Source organism: Peromyscus leucopus, chromosome 7 (genome assembly GCF_004664715.2).
Source record: "Peromyscus leucopus breed LL Stock chromosome 7, UCI_PerLeu_2.1, whole genome shotgun sequence".
NCBI lineage: Eukaryota > Metazoa > Chordata > Mammalia > Rodentia > Cricetidae > Peromyscus > Peromyscus leucopus.
Window position 1 is genome coordinate 1,582,875 of NC_051069.1, and position 20,204 is coordinate 1,603,078.

The window sequence follows — 20,204 nt, forward strand, 5'->3', positions numbered from 1 at the left end:
CTGACCTTCTCAGTGCTTGGTCTCCAGGAAGTCTATGAAAAAATGGATTCTCAGTGCCCATGGATACAACCCCGACTCGGAACGTTCAGCAAGGGTCTTTGTGGTCTAGTTGCCAGGCTAAGTCTGGACCCACACAGTGACCATATTTATTGGGCCAAGAATGTTTGGCATGTGGTAGATTTTGGTCCTCGTTGCTCCCACTGACTGAAGGCCATTCTGGAGGGATCTAACAAGGCAGCCTGCAGGCTGGGTGGTGACTCACAGCTTTCAGCTAGAAAGGGCAACTTCCAGGCTGTGGAAAATACCATTAAGAAATGACAGCTGAGGGGACCCAGGACATAGCCCAATTCTAGAAGACAATCAGAAAGACAGGACAGGGGTGGAGAGATGGCTCCATGGTAAGGAGCAGACTCACAATTGCACAAGCACATATTCACGTACTTAAAAATTAAGTCTAAAAGCGAGGCAGGACATTTGCCTGAACAATAGACGGCCCCTGGCATGAGCTGGCCAAGGAAAGTTCCAAGAAAGGGGTGCTCTATAACCTGAAACACAGAAAGGTCAAAGTTCAGGGGATGAGGCTACTGAGGTAAGGGTCTAACTCATCATTCTGGGGGCAATGGTCTCAAAGAACAAAGGGGAAGCTGTGCTCACTTGAGAATCTCCGGGTTCTCCAGCACAGACCCTTACAAGGAGGTGCTAGGACTTCAAGAGCGGTCCAATTCTCAGGACATCTAAATCTAGGGCATACTACCTGTGTGCTCCTACATGAACGTGGTTCACAACCGGGATCAATTTTAGCTCCTAGGGGTTGATTGACAGCATACAGAGATGGTCTGGTTGTCACCTCAAGGAGTAGGTATGTGGGTGCTATGAGCACCCAATAGACCAAGGAAACCACTAAACGTCACACCACAACAACGAGCTAGCCAGCCCAAAAATGTCAACAAAGCCAAAGTTGAGAGACTTGATCTACATGATAGGGCTTGCCCATTGTCCTTGGTGAAACACGTCCAAGGTGCACACGACAGGAGACACCAACCAGCACGTGTGGCAGTGCTCCCAGCCTGGAGGACAGTCCGGCCGTGGAACTGGATTCTGCTATGCAAGTGTGCACAGTCACTGTGCATCATAGCGCAGTCTATTAAGAGGAAAGGCAGTGATCATCAATCCATTGTGTAACAAGCTAATAATAGCAAAATGTGCTCACACCTTGCACACCTGCTGCCATCCATCCTGGTATCTCTTACTGTCCCTAGGGGACTATTTTGCAGTTGCAGAGCATGGAAGAATCTTTGCATCCTCAGCCCCAGACTCTAGGATTCTCTTCATATGGCTCCTAATATGCAATTCCGATTTCTCTTGCAAACCACCAAGCTTATGGAGCCATGTCTGGATCATTGGGTTTTTTAATTAATTAGCATATATTAATTGTACGAAACAATAGATTTCATTATGACTTCTTCTCACATGCATCTCATACTCACCACCTCTCTGATGGCTAATCTTGGTTGTCAAAGTGACGAGCAAGGGAGAGGGAATCTCAACTGAAGAGCTGACTCCATCAGAATGGCCTGTGGGCATGTCTGTGGGGCAAGGTCTTGATCTTGAATGGATGTAAAAAGCTCCAGCCACTGTGGGTGGCACCATCCCTCAGTAAGTGGACCTGAGTTATATAAGAAAGGCAAGTGAACATAAGCCACCAAGCAACTTTCCTCCTGTGTCCCTGTGGTGTGCTGCCTCGGATTATTTCAGGTTCATCCCCAGGAGCAGGACAGCCGGGTCATCTGGTCATTCTCTTCTTAGTGTTTCAATTTGTTTTTATTGAGGAAACTCCATATCGACTGTCATTGTGACAACATTAACTTCAATTCTCTCCAGCAGTAGAGAAGGCTCCCCTCAACCCTACGTCTACACCAGTATTCGTTGCTTGTTTCCTGAAGACAGCCGTTCGGACACGGTTTTTCAGGTGTAGCCACCAGTGGATACAGGAGAGAGGCTCAGGAAAACCAGAAGCACACCCTTCTCAAGGGTCCTAGAGAGAGAAGGCACAGCAGACATACAGATATTGCGAGAGAAAAACCCAAGGCGGGGCAGGGGCTTACTTGGGCCATCACCTGTATTGGGGTTCTTGGAGAAAAAGCGAGGCAGGACGGGCGCTCAGGCTCACTAGCATGGAGGGTTCTCGAAGTTGTCTTCAAACTCTGATAGTAGTCCTTTATTGCCTAGCACGTGCCTTGCAACAGCTGAAGCAATATGCAATGTTCTCTTCATTTCAGAGAGTCCCCTCACGAGGCTGCGGAGAGGGCTCAGTGGTTAAATGTGCTTGCCACACAAGTGTGAGATCAGATCCCCAGAACTCATGTAAAAGCTGGACACATAGTGTGAGCATCTGTTATGGCAGCACTCCTAATGGGAGATGGGAGGTGGAAACAGAATTCCTGGAAGCTCCCGGGACAGCTATCCTGGTGTACACAGTGGAAACATAACAAAACCCTGTCTCCAACACACTGGAAGGCAAAGACTGACACCTGACGTTATTTTCTGATCTCCACTCATGTATTAGTTCACCCTCGTGCATGTATTCACACACATGATTGTGTGCATGCACACACCCATTGTACACACGCATGCAAAAACAATGAAACAAGAAGGAGACAGAAACATGGGTTTTAACCTCTCACCTTCTGTCTACTTGTTTACAAAGAGGCGACTGTCACCCCCCTCTGACCTGGCATAGTCCTACCTCTCAACTCTAAGTGTGAGCACATGTATCCCCAAGAAACGGCTCCCAACCTGTTCAAATTGCAGTTCCCACTTCCGTTTATTCTTACTCAGTTCCATGCACTCAGAAATTAGACACACACACACACACACACACACACACACACACACACACAAATACTAGCAGAGAGAGCACACCCCAGCATTCTCACTGTCTAAGCCGGGTGCCGCCAGCTTGCTTTCCACACTGGAGACAGATCTATTTGTTATTTTGAGCAGTGCCCAAGACGACACTTCTGACACATAGCAAAGCGGGAATTATCTTTAGGAGCAGAAAGACAAGGGCACACTGCCAGTCTGATAAGATAAAAGCAGTGGCAGATAAAAGCATTTATAAAGGGGGATGATGGCTGTCTGCCAGGCACAAGGGAAGCATGCCCACCCAATAGAAAGAGGGATGAGAAGTCAAGCCCGTTCTGGGATGGATGAATGTCCATAGCCTTCCCAGCAAGAATGTTCAGTTCAAAGAGAACAAAGCAGAATGCTGGTAGTTGAGGGACATTGTGTGGCCTTGGACGGTACACTTAACTCTTGAGAAGCAGCTCCTGTGTAGAAAAAAAGGGGAGCATCCCTGTTTTCTCTTGAAATCATATAGTGACTTTGGGATGGGGGTTCCTTATGTGTTTGTTTTAAGATTTACTAGTTTTACTTATGTGTCTGAGGGAATGCCATGTGGGTTCACGTTCCCATGGAGGCCAGAAGAAGGCGTCAGATTCCCTAGAGCTGGAATTAATGGAGGCAGCTGGTGTGGGTACTCTGGAAGAGCAGCAAGCACTCTTAATCCCTTGAGCCATCTCTCTAGTCCTATAGTGACTTTCAAGTGTTCACATAGGTTAAGCGCTGTGTGAGCTGAGACATCCTTCATATGAGATTGCATTCCCAAACTAGATCCTGGAAGGGTGTCTGGGTGTGGTGCCAGTTCTCAGGAGGCAGAGACAAGAGGATCAATCACAGTGAATGGGAAGCAGCCTTTCTACATAATGAGTTCTAAACCAGTTAGGGCCACAGAGTGACACCCCACCTCAAAACAATAACAGCAGTAACAATAAAAACCCTAGCAAACAAACACCTTCTAGGGCTGGAGAGATGGCTCAGTGCGTTGAGACTCTTGCACAATGGCCTGAGGATCTGAGTTCGATCCCCAGATCCTACAAGGTGACAGGAAAGAACCAAATCCTGAGAGCTACCCTCTGATTTCCACACTTGTGCCATGGCATGCACACACACACACACACACACACACACACACACACACACACACACACGAAAGGAAAAGAAAAGAATATAGTAACAGACAGCTCATATTTCAAAAGGGAGTAAAGAGAGTTATAAACACAGAGACATTGGTTATTGGAGTTGACCTGTGACCCCAAGGGTTATCTTGATTGGTCTTTTGATATGACAGGTAAAGAAACTGGAGTCTTGGTAAGTTAAGTGCCAAGGTCAGAGGGCAAAGCCCAATTTAGACTTTCTGTCCTGCCACACCAAAATGATGTCTTTGACGCAGGTTCCCTTCAAAGCTTTCCTTAGCCCATCTCAGCCTTAGTTGGACCCATGGCTGAAGGAAGACTGGAAGATAAGCGGACAAGCCTGCTCATCAGCTGATCCAGAAGTTGGGAGAGGGCCTCAAACATTAAGGAGAGTATTGACAGATCTCAATTCTTCGTCTCACCTGGCAACATTGAACAAGAACAGATATGTGAGGGGGGGAGGGACTCCAAAGAAAACCCTGCAGGCTACCCAGGTAGGCTCCACTGGGAATGAAGACCTTGGAGACCCAGGATGCAGTGGCCGGAAGTAGAGGTAGATCTGCAGGGCAAGGCCTAGCTCAACACCCTGCTTAGAGCTCTTGGCCAGGAATGCAGGTCAGCGGTGGTTGGGTTGCACTCTGCCCCATTCAGTTTCATTTTCAATCATTGATTTGATCACAGGGCACATTGGGATCTGTCTTATAGAGATCGATCTGAGCAGCCGATACCTTAAGACAGATACTGTGTTATGGTGGGATTAATTTGGAGACTGAAGAGAGAAGGTGACCAGACTGTGGAAACAGCATGGAGTAGGGTCCTTTGGGGCCCCTGAACTGTATCCCGCTCCCTCTATGGGCACTGTCCCCACACACACGGTCCAGTCCCAGCTTCTGCATCCCCCAGTGGCCAGTCCTGGAGCAGTCCTCTAGCCTGGATTTGACAAGAGGAGCATGTGGCAGCAGAGGGCGTGGTAGAAGGATCTGCCATGGACTTAAAGAAGTCTGAAGAGGAAGGGGGGTTGTGACGGTGAAAACGACAGGATTTCAGTGGTGACCCGTGAGAGAGGCCTGAGAAGGTGTTCTAAACTATCCGGTGACATAGGAATAACCTTGAGTTTGAAGGCTGTGTTGGTTACTTTTTGTGTTGCTATGATAAAAATACCGGACAAAAGCAACTGAAGGAGGGAAGGAGGAAGGGAAGGAGGAGGGGAAGGGAGGGAGGGGGAGGGAGGAGAGGGGAGGGAGGGGGAGGGAGGAAGGAAGGGAGACAAGGGAGCGGGAGGGAGGGAAGCTGGGCTTATTTGGGTGCACACTGTAAGGATGCAGTCCATCACGGCAGGAAGGCAGGGCAGCAGTGACTAGAGGCAGCTGGTCACATTGCACCCACAGTCAGGAAGCAGAGAGCAGTGAGTGCTGGTTCTCAGCTCACTCCTTTTTTATTCAGTATGGAACCTCAGTCTGTAGAATGATGCTGCTCACAGTTTAGGGTAGGTCTAACCATCTCAACTAACCCAATCTAGAAACTCCCTAGCGTTTTCCTAGATACCCATAGGTATGTCCCCATGGTGATTCTGAATTCCATCAGGTTAACCGTCAAGATGAACCATCAGAAGAGCATAGCTACCCACTCACAGGCTTTGAGACCAATTGTAAAATAAGCCCACAAAAGACATGGAAGGGATAATGTACAGTGTCTACGAAATGGCCCACTGGGAAGCCCACTAAGCCTCATGTCAATTTTCCAAAAAAGAAGCCCAAATTTGCTTGGGGCACCACACAAGAACCCTTGCTCTGCCAGCCCTGAGAGTCCAGAAGAGCCGCTGTGAATCCTCTCTTCCTATTTATCTCAGTGATGAGTTCTCGGAGCCCTTGGTCTGCCAGTTCCGTTATCTTTACCCGTCTCTGACAAAAGCGTAGCTGTGGGGAGAGATAATATTTTCTTAATCAAATGAGCATCAGTGAGCTCCATGCGGCAGCTCCTGACACGTTTTTAATGACTTGATTCTTTGGTAGTTTCTCTTAGGAGAAAGCCTTCGGGTGTGATATGAATATGAAGGACTGTGCTGCATTTATTCATCTCCTATTTTCTTTTAACTTTAAGGGGTAGCTGTAGAAACTCCTGAACCTTTCGGCTTCCTACATAGACAACAGAGAGAAGGGATTTTAATTATTAGATGGTTGGATCCATTTCAACTTCCAATTTGGAGCTTCAGGCATTAAAAATGTAAGATATTTTAGAACCTAAGTCAGAGTCTGTGCTCTGCTCCCTGGCTGCTCTCTTGTGCTCTCCAGTCTTATAATACAGAGATTATTGTGGGACCTTCCTCATAAGGGCACTGTGAGAATTATATAGAATAATGGGCACAAATGTTTGATACAGAGCCTGTTGGAAACATGTTGGGTTTTGTTTGTTTGTCTGGGTCTGTTTTGTTATCTATAGAAACCAAAGAACTGTCACAAACTTCCATTCTAGGGCTCCTCTGTAGAAACAGCCCAGTGACATTTTTGGTGTCACCAGGGCCGCTGCAGTACTGAAGCTCTGCTTGCGTCCATGGCCTTGTGAAAGCAACTCGGAGGAAAGGACAGAATTGCAAAAGGAAAATGTCAACCACAAGATCTGCCACAGCAGCCTCAGAGAAATAAGGTAGTGCTTTGGAGAGAGAGTTGGATGCGCTGCAGGAGGACTTCTCGGGAGCGCTGAAGGGGTGGCTGGCTTGGTCGTTATGGGCAACTGCTGTTCTTGCAGAGGACCCGAGTTCAGTTCCCAACATCCACGTCAGACGTCTCACAGTCAGTTAGTAACTGCAGCTCTGGGGCCTCAGCTGGCTTAAGTAATTTACTCAAGATAATGTAATTGAGAAGGATCTGACTGGACCTCAGCTCCAAGACATAGTCACATTGCCAGAGACAGCCGGGTCCATAGACGAGTGACTCCAAGCCATGTCCACTGACTGGCCACCAGGACTTACGTAGCCGGAAGGTAAAGGCATCTAGTCTGCTCTGCAAATGTGGGGCTCTCGATTTATTTGTATTTTCTTGGTACAGAGAAACATTGAGCGAATAAATGAAACCCCTCCGCTAACAACGCACCTTCAGGGTAGTGCAGGTCCATCTGTTTGCATTGCTTTCCTCCTTGATTTATTCATTCCACAGTGATGTAGTGTCAGCTATGAACTGCTCTTCTGGGAATGAAACAAATAGGATCGTGCAGAACTGTATGCTAAGTCACAGAGACAGACAATGAGCGAGCGAGAGACGAATGTGCCAGCCGGTAAATAAACGCAATCATGAAAACATAAAGACATTTTTAGACATTTTAAGTGTGTGTGCACACCATGCATGCGAGTGCATGCCCACCCCTGCAGAGGCCAGAAGAAGGCATTGGAAGCCCTGGAACTGGGGTTATAGGTGGTTGTGAGGTACCCAAGTTGGGTGCTGAGAACCGAACTCAGGTCTCCCATGAGAGCGACACATGCTCTTAACCATGAGCCATCTCTCCAGTCCCAAAGCTGTGTTTTGTTTTTGGAAGAGAGAAGGGGAAGACAAAAGTTAAAGGAAACACTACAGCTACTGTGTAGACAAGGCATGCTGGGAAACAGCAGTTTAAGGCGGAAGCAAAGAGAGCAGCAATAGTTCCTGCAAGGAGGGTGGCTGGTGGGCATGCAGGAGGTGACAGCTAGTCAATTCTTGTTTTGAAAATTGAAACAACAAAATTTGCTGAGAAGTTGGTGAGAAACGTATGTGCTGGGAACTGGACTCAGGCCCTTTGCAAGGCAGCAAGTGTTCTTAACCACCGAGCCATCGTTCAGCCCCCAGTAAGAAAAGGAGAGGTGAGCGTCGGTTATCTGAGTGGATTCTAAGCATAACCACTTGCATTTAATAAAATCTCATCCACGGAGTTGACAAAGACACAATGAAACAGTGAGATTTGAAGATGCTGACCTGGAAAATAGAAAGATACAGCCACAAGTCAAAGCCTGTGGGCAGCTAACCAAAGCTGAATGAAGTCAGAACAAATTTTCCCCTGGAGACCTCCCCCGCCATGGCGGGAGGCACAGTTCTGCTCACACCCCGATATCAGCCCATTGTTATTTGCCCCAAACCCTTGGCCTCCAGAACAATGAGAAGATAAATCTGTTGTTTTGAGCTGCCTGGGTTGTATCTAGCCACAAGAAATTAATAGATTTCTTCTCACACAGTTTCTTATCCTACACAAGACACTTCCAGTTACCTGGCTGATATGGCCCCTGAACACGGGTATGTGTACGGGTGTTTTGCAAAAGATGCTGTGGTTTTTACCTGTGTTATTTGTGCTATGCTGTAGCTCTTACCCAATTTTGGTGCACAAGTCCATGTTACGAGTGTCCATGCTGTCACGTGGAAACACATCTGGTCTGATGGTCCACCTGCCGCAGAACATTCTGTACCATGCCTCTGCCAGATATCTCTTGTCCATTCCCAGAAACTCTCTGTTGCCAAAACATCAGATTTGAATCAAATCCAAAGTTTTGCTTCACCAAGAAGTAGATAACAGCTAACGTGCTAACGTAATCCTTTTAGGATCGTGTTAAAACAGATAAGACAGCTGGGTCCAAAATTTGATTAGAGGGTAATCCATCAGCCCTGGGCATGCATAAGTGGATGGCAAAGTTGCTTCCCAGGTCCCCGGCCATCTTTCCTCACAGGTCTCTGTCCTGGCCTCTCCTCTCCCTCAACTGATCTGAGGGAGCCAATGGCCTAACAATTCCAGCTGTCCAGTGTGACAGATTGCAGCAGAAGTCAGCAAGTGTTTTCCCTCCAGCACCCTCTGGGAAATCCATGCAACTCCATGTTCGTTGTCTGCCCTTGTTTTCAAAGCTGCAATGTACAAATACCAATTGACACAAGCCATGTCTCGAGTGTTAGTGTCAAAAAGCAGTGTGAGGATGGAGAATGGCAGAGGCAGTCCCTGGGAGGGGAAGGAGCCAGAGCTATTTAACTAGAAGAAGTATGGGTGTAATGGTTTAGATCCCAGCAAGGGAAGACAGGCTGGTGAGGGACAATGTCAGGGTCAAGGGACAGACCCAGGGGACTCATCTGGTAGGAAACCCCTGACTCGGGCTGGAGTGGGATTTTTGTTTTGTTGTTGGTTTGTTTGTTTTAACAAGTGAGGAGAGAGGCAATTCTTGCACAGCCTTGGAGATGGAGAAGGGGACGGGAATAGACTCCATCAGCTTTCCCCAGCAGACTCCAGCCATCATCTGTTTTATTCTCTCCACTAGTTGAGCACCCGATCCATGTGCCTTCACTCTCCTCTTTGGTCAGGATAAAGGTTCAAAAGCTATAACTAACTACCCAGGGGCTGGAGAAGTGGCCCATGGTTAAGAGCACTTGCTACTCTTGCAGAGGACCAGAGTTCGGTTCCTAGCACCCACGTTGGGCAGCTCACAGCCATCTGCAATTCCAGTTCCAGAGGTTCCAACACCCTCTGCCGACCTCCAAGGGACCTGCACTCATGTCCTCATGTACACATGTACACACACACACACACAGAGAGAGAGAGAGAGAGAGAGAGAGAGACAGACAGACAGACAGACAGAGAGCCATACACGTGAACATTTAATTAAAAACAAGAAACAAATCTTTTTTTTAAAAAAAGTACCTGCCCCAAATTAACTTAAAATAGATCATAGAACTAAGTGTAAGAGCTAAATGTAAAACTTTCAAGAAGAAAAATTTTTGTGACCTTGGATTAGACAAAGATTTCTTAAATATAACATCAAAGCATGAGTCACAAAAGGGGAAAAATTGACTTTATCACAATTAAACAACTTTTGCTCCTCAGAGGATACTATTAAGAAACGCAGATACAAGCCACAGACTGGCAAAGTGTTTTAACCCTTACCTGATAATGGCTTACATCCAAAACATGTAAAGAATCCTTATGAGTCCATGAGATAAGACGTGAATAACTATTTATCAGTGACATAATGGCCAACGTCCTCATTTTATTTCTTTGCTATGATTAAAATGCCCTAACAAAAGGCAACTTGAGTGAGAGAGAATTTATTTTAGCTCACAATTCTAGGTTAACAGTTCACCACTGCAAGTAAGTCAAAACGGTAAGAACTTAAACCGCCTAGCCTTGTCACATCCACAGCCCAGGAAGGAGGGAGAATGAACGCATGCGTGTGTACTTGTTTGCTTGTGCTCAGCTTGGTGGCTCTACTCATATACAACTATGGACTCCGTGGCTAAGGAATGGGGCCACCCACAGTGGCCACACCTTCCCACATCAATTGTGTATCAGGACAATGCAACACAGATGTGTCCACAAGCCAACCCAATGCTGAGAGTTCCTCATTGAGACTTTCTGAGTGATTCTAGGGTGTGTCAAGGTGACAAAACTAACATCACAGTCAGTGTATACATAAAACCCAGACATTAAGGAATTGCAGAATGACACTACAATGAGGGATTGCCATGCAGCTACCAAAATGGCTAATGACCAGTAAACCACATACCCAATGTTTGCAATGGCATTGAAAAACTGGAATATTAATATATTATTGACAAAAAATATGAAATGACTACATTAGAAAAAAGCTTGGTACTTTCATTAAAAGGTAAGCATACATCTGTCATACAACCCAGAATTCCACTCCTTGGTATATACACAAAAGAAATAGAAACTGATGTAGACACAAAGACTCATCCATGAGCATGGTCCATCATGGAGTGGAAGGCGGGAACATGAGGCAGCTGGTCACACCACAGCCACATGATGAGTACTGTATTTAGCTCACTTTTTTCTTCTTTATGCAGTCTGGGATCCCAGCCCATGAGACAGTGTCAACCTCAATTAATCCAGCCTTGATAAACCTTCACAGACATGCTAGTCTAGATCCCGTCAAGCTGACAACTGACATAAGCCATCATAAATATAAAAAGTCTGTAGCTGAAAGTTTTCCTGTGTCCCACCTGGTCCGTAGCCCAAGTAAAGTCCTCTCAGACCCAAGTAAACGCACAGAGGCTTATCTTAATTAAAACTACTCGGCCATTAGCTCAGGTTTTCTACTGACTAGCTTTTACACTTGAACTCAGACCATTTCTATTCATCTATATGTTGCCACATGTTCCGTGGCTTTACCCGTGTGCCATTACATGCTGCTCCCTGGACGGTGGACTGGCGTCTCCTGCTCAGCCTTCCTCTCCCAGAATTCTCCTTGTCTGTTTATCACACCTATACTTCCTGCCTGGCTACTGGCCAATCAGCATTTTATTTATCAACCAATCAGAGCAACACATTCACAGCATACAGAGCAACATCACCCATCAAAAGTCCCCTTCCCAAGGGCTCATGTTTTGAACACTTGGTGTCTAGCTGGTGCTGCTATTTTGGAAAGTTCTAGAAAGTTTAGGAGGTGAGGCTTGCTGGAAGAAATATGTTGCCATAGGTGGGACATTGAAGGCACCTCTTTCTGTCTGCTAAGAAGTAGAGAACAGCCCTGCGTGTGCTCCTGCTGCCCTGACATCCTGCCTTCAGTGCACGGGGCCAGTTACGGTGGACTGAAGCCTCCAAGCCCCTCCTCCTTCCAAGTTGTTCTCTTGGGTATTTTTGTCACAGCAACATGAAAGTAACTCATATACCAATGCTCACACATCTGCAATAAAAGTTCAAACTGTATCTACACTTAGCTCATATGACACTCTATCCTATACTATTCACACATATGTATTGTCGTGGTGCTGCCGTTTGAAAAACAGTGTATGCACCCTCCCAGGTTTATCTTCAATAATCCACTGTGTAACAGCCAAAAAGTCATACAGCAGTCATAGTCAAGGAGATCTACCTCCATATGCAGCAGCACGCAGAGCAAAGAGAATCCACAGGCACAGACTCCGAGGCTTGGCAGTTATCCCAAGGCTGAGCCCCCCAAGGCCTGGTCTTCCCAGTGCTGAGAGGGCCTTGGCCTCCCTTTATTCTCACCTTCCTCTCAAAATTTCAGTTCCCTTGCTGTTTCAACAGGAAATGTGGGTTCCAGGGATATGGAACAGTTTTTGATGACGAGGTGCCTCAGGAGGTAGAGGCACCTGCTTCCAAATCTGGTAACCTGAGTTTAGACTCAGAGACCGACATGGTGGAAGGAGGAAACTGACTCCCATGAGTTTTCATCTGACCTTGTTACACATGTCTTGGCACATGCATGCCCACACACATAAAAATAAACAAATCAGCCGGGCAGTGGTGGCGCACGCCTTTAATCCCAGCACTCAGGAGGCAGAGCCAGGCGGATCTCTGTGAGTTCCAGGCCAGCCTGGGCTACCAAGTGAGTTCCAGGAAAGGTGCAAAGCTACACAGAGAAACCCTGTCTCGAAAAAACCAAAAAAAAAAATAAAAAAATAAACAAATCAATATGCCCTCCATCTCAATTATTACTCCATTTTTATCTTACAAAGGTGGTATATACATGGTAACATGATATACATTCAAAATTATTTGCTGGGAGACTGATGAGGGAAGACGACTTTTACTTTGTAAGTCCTGGGGAATGGTGAGGGAAGACTTTTGCTTTGTAAGTCCTGGGAAATGATGAGGAAAGACTTCTACTTCCTAAGCTGTACATTTCCAGTATTTGAACTTTTGTGACAAGCATAGATTATTAAATGCTGAAATGAGAAAAAGCAATCATTTCTCATTTTCGACAGGTGAGGCACAGCATGTAGCTGTCAGCAAGATGTACCATGTGATCTTCCAAGGGCTCAGACACAGTCTTCATGGGCGTTTCTGGAAGCTCCTGCTTTGTCTCTGTGTGGATTGTTGGACACTGAAGTTTCTAGTTGATAGTAAAATCAGATACTCTTCACCCTAATGGCTTATGGGGTGCAAAGAACTATTCAAGAGGCTGATGGGGTGCAAAGACCTGTTCAAAGTGTACTGAACCTCCCTGCCCCACAGCATATGACTTCTGTGAAATCAGGACACCCAAGTATTCTCAAGAACAAAATTAAAATCCAATCAGCAAACCTCTTTAGAGGAACTATTAAAATAATTTTCAAAGAAGAAAGTCACCAAAATGTCAACTTTATCTTGAGATGGTTCAGTTGATCTAAGACATCTTAATAAGTTTCCTCTCCTCCTCATTCCTGCCTCTCTCTCCCTGCTTTCACCCCCACCCCTCCTATCTAAATACAACCTCAGACTGAAGAGCTTCTGCGACCTCCTCTCACCCCAGATCTAATCTTAGGTGAGAATGGTTCTAATTAGAATCGACTTTCTCTTAAAAGTACTGCTCTGCAAAATCTAGGGTGGAAAAAAAAAAAAAAAAAAAAAACAGCATTGCATTTGCAGGACTATTGGCTTTGGGCAACCAGTAACTGTAAAGACTAACAAATCCCAAACCAGGCCCAGCCTGGGAAGATGCTCAGAGTGCGTACTGCCAAGCCCCAGGTCCTGGTTTTAATACCTCGGACCCACATGGTAGAAGGAAAAAACTGACTCCCACAACTTGTCCTCTGACCTTCACAAGTGTTCCCAAGGCATGTGCATTTAGCACAGACCACCCCAACAAACACACACTAAATAAATTTAAATAATAATAATAATAATAATAATAATAATAATAATAATAATAAAATGAGTCCAGACAGGAAGGACATGAGAGAGGGTCCCAGAGATTGGGCTCTGCTTGTTACCATCTGATTTTTCCCTAGAGGCTCCTATGCCAAGGATCAGCTACCAGCCTGATGCTGTTAGAAGGTGGGGAGACTTTAGAAGGGGGGCGGTTCATGCAAGGATGTTAGATCTTTGAAGCTGTGCTATTATTAAAGGGGATGGTAAGTCCCTGGCCCCATCCTCCTCCCTCTGCACTTCCAAGCTTCCAAGAAGCGAGATGCTTCCCTCTGTGTAGATTCCCACCATGTGCCACGCCAACACAAACCCAAAGCAGCATGGCCAATCTTTCATGGGCCAGAACCTTCAAGCCCACGAGCCCACATACATCTTTCCTCCTTCTGAGTCAATTATCTTGACCATTTTGTGCAGCAGCAGAAAGATAACCCGTCACTTTGGATACTATTTCCAATAGCTGTATCATAAAAACTTTGGTGATCATTATAAAGACCTCCTCAACTGATGGAATGCCACCTCTGCTCAGTCAGGGTTGGGGTGGGGTATCAGTTGACTGAGCTTTGGTTCCCAGCCCATCCTTGAGCTACAGAAATGTCTCAAGATGAGTTCACAGTCCTGCTTGCCCGTACTCAGAGATAAAGAATTCTCTTCCTCCAAGTGGGAGGAGACTCAACACCTAGTAGTAGAGCAAATATGAGTGACTCTGGGCCAAAGTGCATGAATTCAGGTCGCCTCCACATTGTTCCAATAGGACCATTTAATGAGGTCTTTCTCTTCCTTCCTTCCTTCCTTCCTTCCTTCCTTCCTTCCTTCCTTCCTTCCTTCCTTCCTTCCTTCCTTTCTTCCTTCCTTCCCTCCCTCCCTCCCTCCCTCCCTCCCTTCCTCCCTCCCTCCCTCTCTCTCTCTCTTTCTTTCTTTTTGTTTTTTAAGACAGAGTTTCTCTGTGTAGCCCTGGCTGTCCTGGAACTCACTCTGTAGACCGGGCTAGCCTGGAACTCACAGAGATCTGACCCCCAAGAGTCTCATGCACTCTAGAATCACTTGATAATGGAGTCTCAATTGAGGAGTTGACCAGATCAGACTGACCTTTGGCTATGTCTCTGGAGGTCTGTCTTGATTTTTAATTGATAGAGAAGGACTCATTCCATTATCCTTAAGTGTGTAGTGCTGGGCTGTCTAAGAAAATTAGCTGAGGATAAGCTAGCCTACAAGCCAGCTAACAAGAGCATCCTCCATGGTTTCTGCTTCAGAACCCTCTTCCCTGACTTCCATTCTCCTCACTGCCCTCCCATCGGCTTGTCTGCCAAGGAAAGACACACAGTTCTCCTCGGGTACCAGAAGTGCACTGACCCGTCCCCAGAGGATGCTGCAGTTCTCCTCGGGTACCAGAAGTGCACTGACCCGTCCCCAGAGGATGCTGCAGTTCTCCTCGGGTACCAGAAGTGCACTGACCCGTCCCCAGAGGATGCTGCAGTTCGGGCATCTGAGGAACCTACTGCTTCTACTCCTAACACCCTCCGACACTTTTCTGTCTGCCAAACTGAAGATGGAACACTCATCTACAGCCCTTCTATATAGCTCTGACGTCAGTCAGAACCACTGCACCGTTCACAACGGTCATCTGTCCTACACTACAACCCCCTCACCACCTGTCTGGCCTCATGTCCCACTGTCCTCCCTCACACTGAGATCGCAGAGAAAGCTTAGAAAAGCAGCAGGGACTCAGGGAGGTGATGCTTCTGGGAACAGAGCTGAAAGGCCAAGTGTGTGGTCACACCATGGAAGTGACAGTGACCTTCTCCTGCCCATATACTCTTTGCTATCTGCAAAGAAGTGTCACAGCTTTGAGCAAAGAACCCTCGGTCCCCCACCACCCAGCAGCAGCCTACGTTCCCAGTCTCCCTGTGACTCTCTCCCCCCCCTTCCCCCACCTCATCCTTACAGTCCCCCATGGTCCTCAAATACATGTGCCCCCCCCCACACACACACACCCTTACGCTTTCAAGCCTTTGCAAAGAATTTTTCTTGAGGCTGAGAATGTACTTTCTCTCTTGGTGCCCTTTCAGCCTGCTGAACTACTCCATGTCTTTCAAGACTGTCTTCAGCAGCCACCCATGAGAAGCCCTCTGGGTGCACTAATTTGCCCAGCAGCCAGGGGTTACTGCTGTTAGAGACCTGATTTTGGTGTTTGCAATGATCTATTTTCAATGTCAACCTGGGCAAAAGTAGGCAGAGATGGCTACAGTCTGTTAGTTTCCCTGGATTTCCATAGTAAAATACCACAGACACGGTGACTTGCAAAACAAAAATTTCTGATAATTCTGGAAGCCGAGATCCAAGTTCAAGGGTGGCACCTCAAAGACTCTGTCTATGACTTACAAAGGCAGTCTATACATTGTTCTAAGACACGCTCCTGAGCATGTGTCTGAGGAGGTCAGAAGCTGACACTGGGCATCTTCCTCTGTGACTCTTCACCCTTTTTTTGAGACAGGATCTTTTCACTGAGCCTGAAGTTTACCTATAGGGTATACTGGCTTCCTAGTGAGCCCCAAGATATTGTCTCTTCAGCTCTGAAGGCACAGACATGTGCTACCAAGCCCAGCCTTTTGCGGGTGCTGGGAGTGTGAACTCAGGTCTCATGCTTAAGAAACAAGCGCTTGCTTGCCTGGTAAGTCATCTCCCCAGCTCTTCCTTGTCCCATTTTCTTTTGGGGACTTCAGTCAGATTGGACCACAACACACATCAGGAGCCTTATGTGAGTTTACTTACCTCTTTAAGACCATATCTTAAAGTACATACACATTCTGAGGTGCTAGGGGATGAGAGACTCCCGTCTCAGGCTAAATTCTATCTCAAAGAAGAAAATCCAAGGCACGAAGGAAGCTGGGATGCCTCCCTCAGATAGTTTCATCCGTTTTCATGCTAACAGTATATGAGAGTCATTTATATGATTGTATGATCTACATGAAACCAACCAAATGATCTTTCCAAATTTTTATATATATATATATATATATATTTATCTCTCAAAGTGCTGAACAGCCTGGAGAAAATCTTCAAAGCCATGCATGGTATACAGAATATTCCAAGGCCTGAAATCTGTTTCCTGCTTCAGATAGTATTCTGGAGTAGAATGGTTCCGCAAGTAAGTTATGTGGAGGTATTCCTAGCTGTATGATCCTAGGCTAGATGTTCAACAAATACTTAATACAGCTCCTTTCTGTGCTAGGTCATGGAGTAGGTAATAAGACCCCATCATTAAAAAACTCCCAATGTGGAGGAAATGTAAGATAAGTAAACAAAAATTGAAATGCAATTGAAAGGCAAGATTGTCTAGGTGTGTGCAAAACATGTCAGAGCCTCAAAGGAGGATCTCCTTAAATTTTTAAAGTGTTAATTTTCCAGTAAAACAATACAACAGGGTACAGCAATTAAGAACATGCACTCCTCTTGCAGAGGGCCCAGGTTCAGTGCCTGGTACCCACAAGAGACAACTCATAACTACCTGCTGCTCTGGGGGATTCTACACCCTCTTCAGACTTCTGAGGGCACTGCACACACATGGTACACATAAACTGTGCAGGCATACATACACATTAAAAATTAATAAATAAATCTTTAAAAAATAATACATCAACTTCCAAAACTAAACTTAAGAGAAATCCAATGAATAACACAAACTACATATTGTACTAATGTGAAGCTGAAATAAATAAAAAAAAATGTAGATCCAATTAACATGAAGAAGATAAGTGCCACCTTACATAACTAATGAAATGGAAATCGGTTCCATATTCATCAAAGTATGCAGAGCTCTTGGGTGGAAATTAAAATCTATCCCTATGGATATGAATGCTTCTCTAGAGTGTTTTTTTAATGCACATGGCAATCACATAGCACAAGTCTGTACAAGTCACTCTTCCAAACCTGAGATAGACTAGGCTCATTAATAACACAAAATCAGCTGTGGAGAACACTAGAAGAGCCAAAAAGAGGAGAGAGCGTCTTCTCTTCTGGGCCCCTTTATTTGTTACACTGGCCCCTCCAGCAGTCAGTGGGCAGTCTGTCATGAGGTGCCAGACCCCCTAGCATTGATATGTAAGAGACATTTGTGTATGTCCTCCAGAACCCAGTGAGTCCAAGAAAAGTCACTCCTGGCAAGCAAAATAGATGCTGGTGCTTTTTGCACACACATATAAACGTGTATACATGTACATATTTTAAATACATGCATGTGTTTACACACATACACGTGCATATTGCACATGTATACATAGACACATATTCATATGTACACATAGCTAAGAATATATATACACACATGTATATATGATTATATATGTACATGTGCATATTACACATGCATGCATAATAAACATATGAATGTGTATATTATGTATCATATAATAATACATAAATATATACACTATTCATGTGTATGTACATATGTGTATACAAAAATATAAGTAGGTATGTAGGTAGACATGTAGGTATATAAACATATATATACATTTAGAATTGCTTTTACTATAAGTAGACTAAACAATTCAATTAAAAGACCCAACCTGCCACACTTTTGTTTTATTTACTGGTTTGGATAATGTTTACATGAATGTGTTTATCCTGTGAGTATTCACACAACTAGTCTTTTACAAATGCCTATTGTACTTTCATTTTAAGATGGGGGGGTCTCAATAGGTAGCCCAGGCTGTCCTTGAATTTGTGATTCTCTTGCCTCAGCTTCTAGAGTGTCTGTGATTAAAGGCCTGTGCCACCACATGCCCTGCTTCCTTAGGCACTCTTCCAGCATATTAAGAAATTTCACTAGTTATGAAAATATCTATATATACACATAATTTTAGGTTGAACACAAGCTAGAAGTTTTTAGAAATGATTGCTAATATGGGGAGGACACATTAGCGGAGGGGAACAGAGTGTAACAACATAGAAGGATGCCATAAGGAAATCCACTACTCTGTGTAGTCACCTAAGAACATAAACAAAGACAATTGTAATAACATGCTATATACATGTTTATGTGCTTAAAACTTTGTGCATGTAGATGAAGCAGTACTTGCTGAGAAATTCATGACTCTACATGACTACATTGATAAAGGAGAGGGAAAAAAAAACAAATGAGCTAATAGGACAAGGAAAAACAATAAATTCCAAGAATATAGAAAGAAGGAAACCATCACCTTGAAGAGGAAAGTGCCTGAGAAATTGTGAGTAAAGATTTCTTTTCTAGTCTCCATTTGTCTCTGCCTTCAGGCATAGCCTGTCTGTGCAGGTAGATCACCTGAGCGTTAAAACTGCTGTGTGTGTGTGTGTGTGTGTGTGTGTGTGTGTGTGTGTGACATCCCCAGTTTAAATGGTAACTAATATTATAAGAACATAAAGATCATTCCAAAGTAAAGTGCTACCTTATGGTATCATCTATTAAAACAATATATTTTCAAAATAAATATGTAAACATTGACCTTCAATATATTATACTAGATTTGGCTTGCTGGAGAGGGGGGTGCTTTGAAACCCATTGCAAGTTACCTTCTGAAAGTAGTAAGTCTGTATAATTTTCATCACCTTGAAGTTAATTAACTGGAAATATTTTACCTCAGAGCTTAGCTTGCCACTTTTATTTATTTTTAATCTGTCTTTTTGCATGCAATTAAAATCCTTGAAGAACAAAGCGGAGGAAAAGTTAAGGCGGAAAAAGCTGTTCTGGTTTGTTGCTCAGAATAATGTCTGAACACACAGCATTTATTTCCCCTCCCTCTGGAGAGGATGTTAAGACGCAGCTACAGGAATGAGGAAGGACAAAACCAGCAGCGATGGAGAGAACCAGAAGGCACCGCCCATGGATGAGCGATCTCGATAAGTTTATGCAAGATGAGAAGTGGGTAGGCTTTGCTTCTGGGAGTGGATGAATATTCCAAAGGGCCCTGCTGCTAAAAAATGAAGCTGCATAAGTTACAACAAACAGAACTGCAAACACCTTGCCGAGATCACAAATCAGTGCGAGAAATCTCTAATAAGCTAATGCAGAGGAAGAAAGGAGGAGGAAGAGAGGAAAAGCCAAAGTGAAAAAAGAAAAGTCACGGGTGTAGCCCCCTGGGTTCACAGCTGGCTCAGTGACTGGCAGTTCCTTCTCCAGTGGCGTGCATAGCATCTTCCAGCATTATGAAAGCTGGCTAGTAGGAGATGAAGCTGCCGGGTCAGCACAGGCTTGATCTTTCCATGTTCTATGACTCAAGTGTGTGACGTCATCAGCAACAGAGTCTTACTATCGAGTTCTGGAAGGTAACCAAGAACACTGACAATAGTCCTTAGTGTTTAGGGATCTATGTGACCTCCCTGGGGAACAACTCCAAAGAAGTTGACCCATTCCTGGCACTGTTCATTACCCTGTGGTGTCGAGAAGGGGCATTGTTGCCCTATTATAGAGTAAATCCATTTAATCTCTGTGTGTGTGTGTGTGTGTGTGTGTGTGTGTGTGTGTGTGTGTGTGTGTGCGTGTGTCTGTGAAGTTTCTCCAGCAGTAGGTTTCCATATAACTTTTTC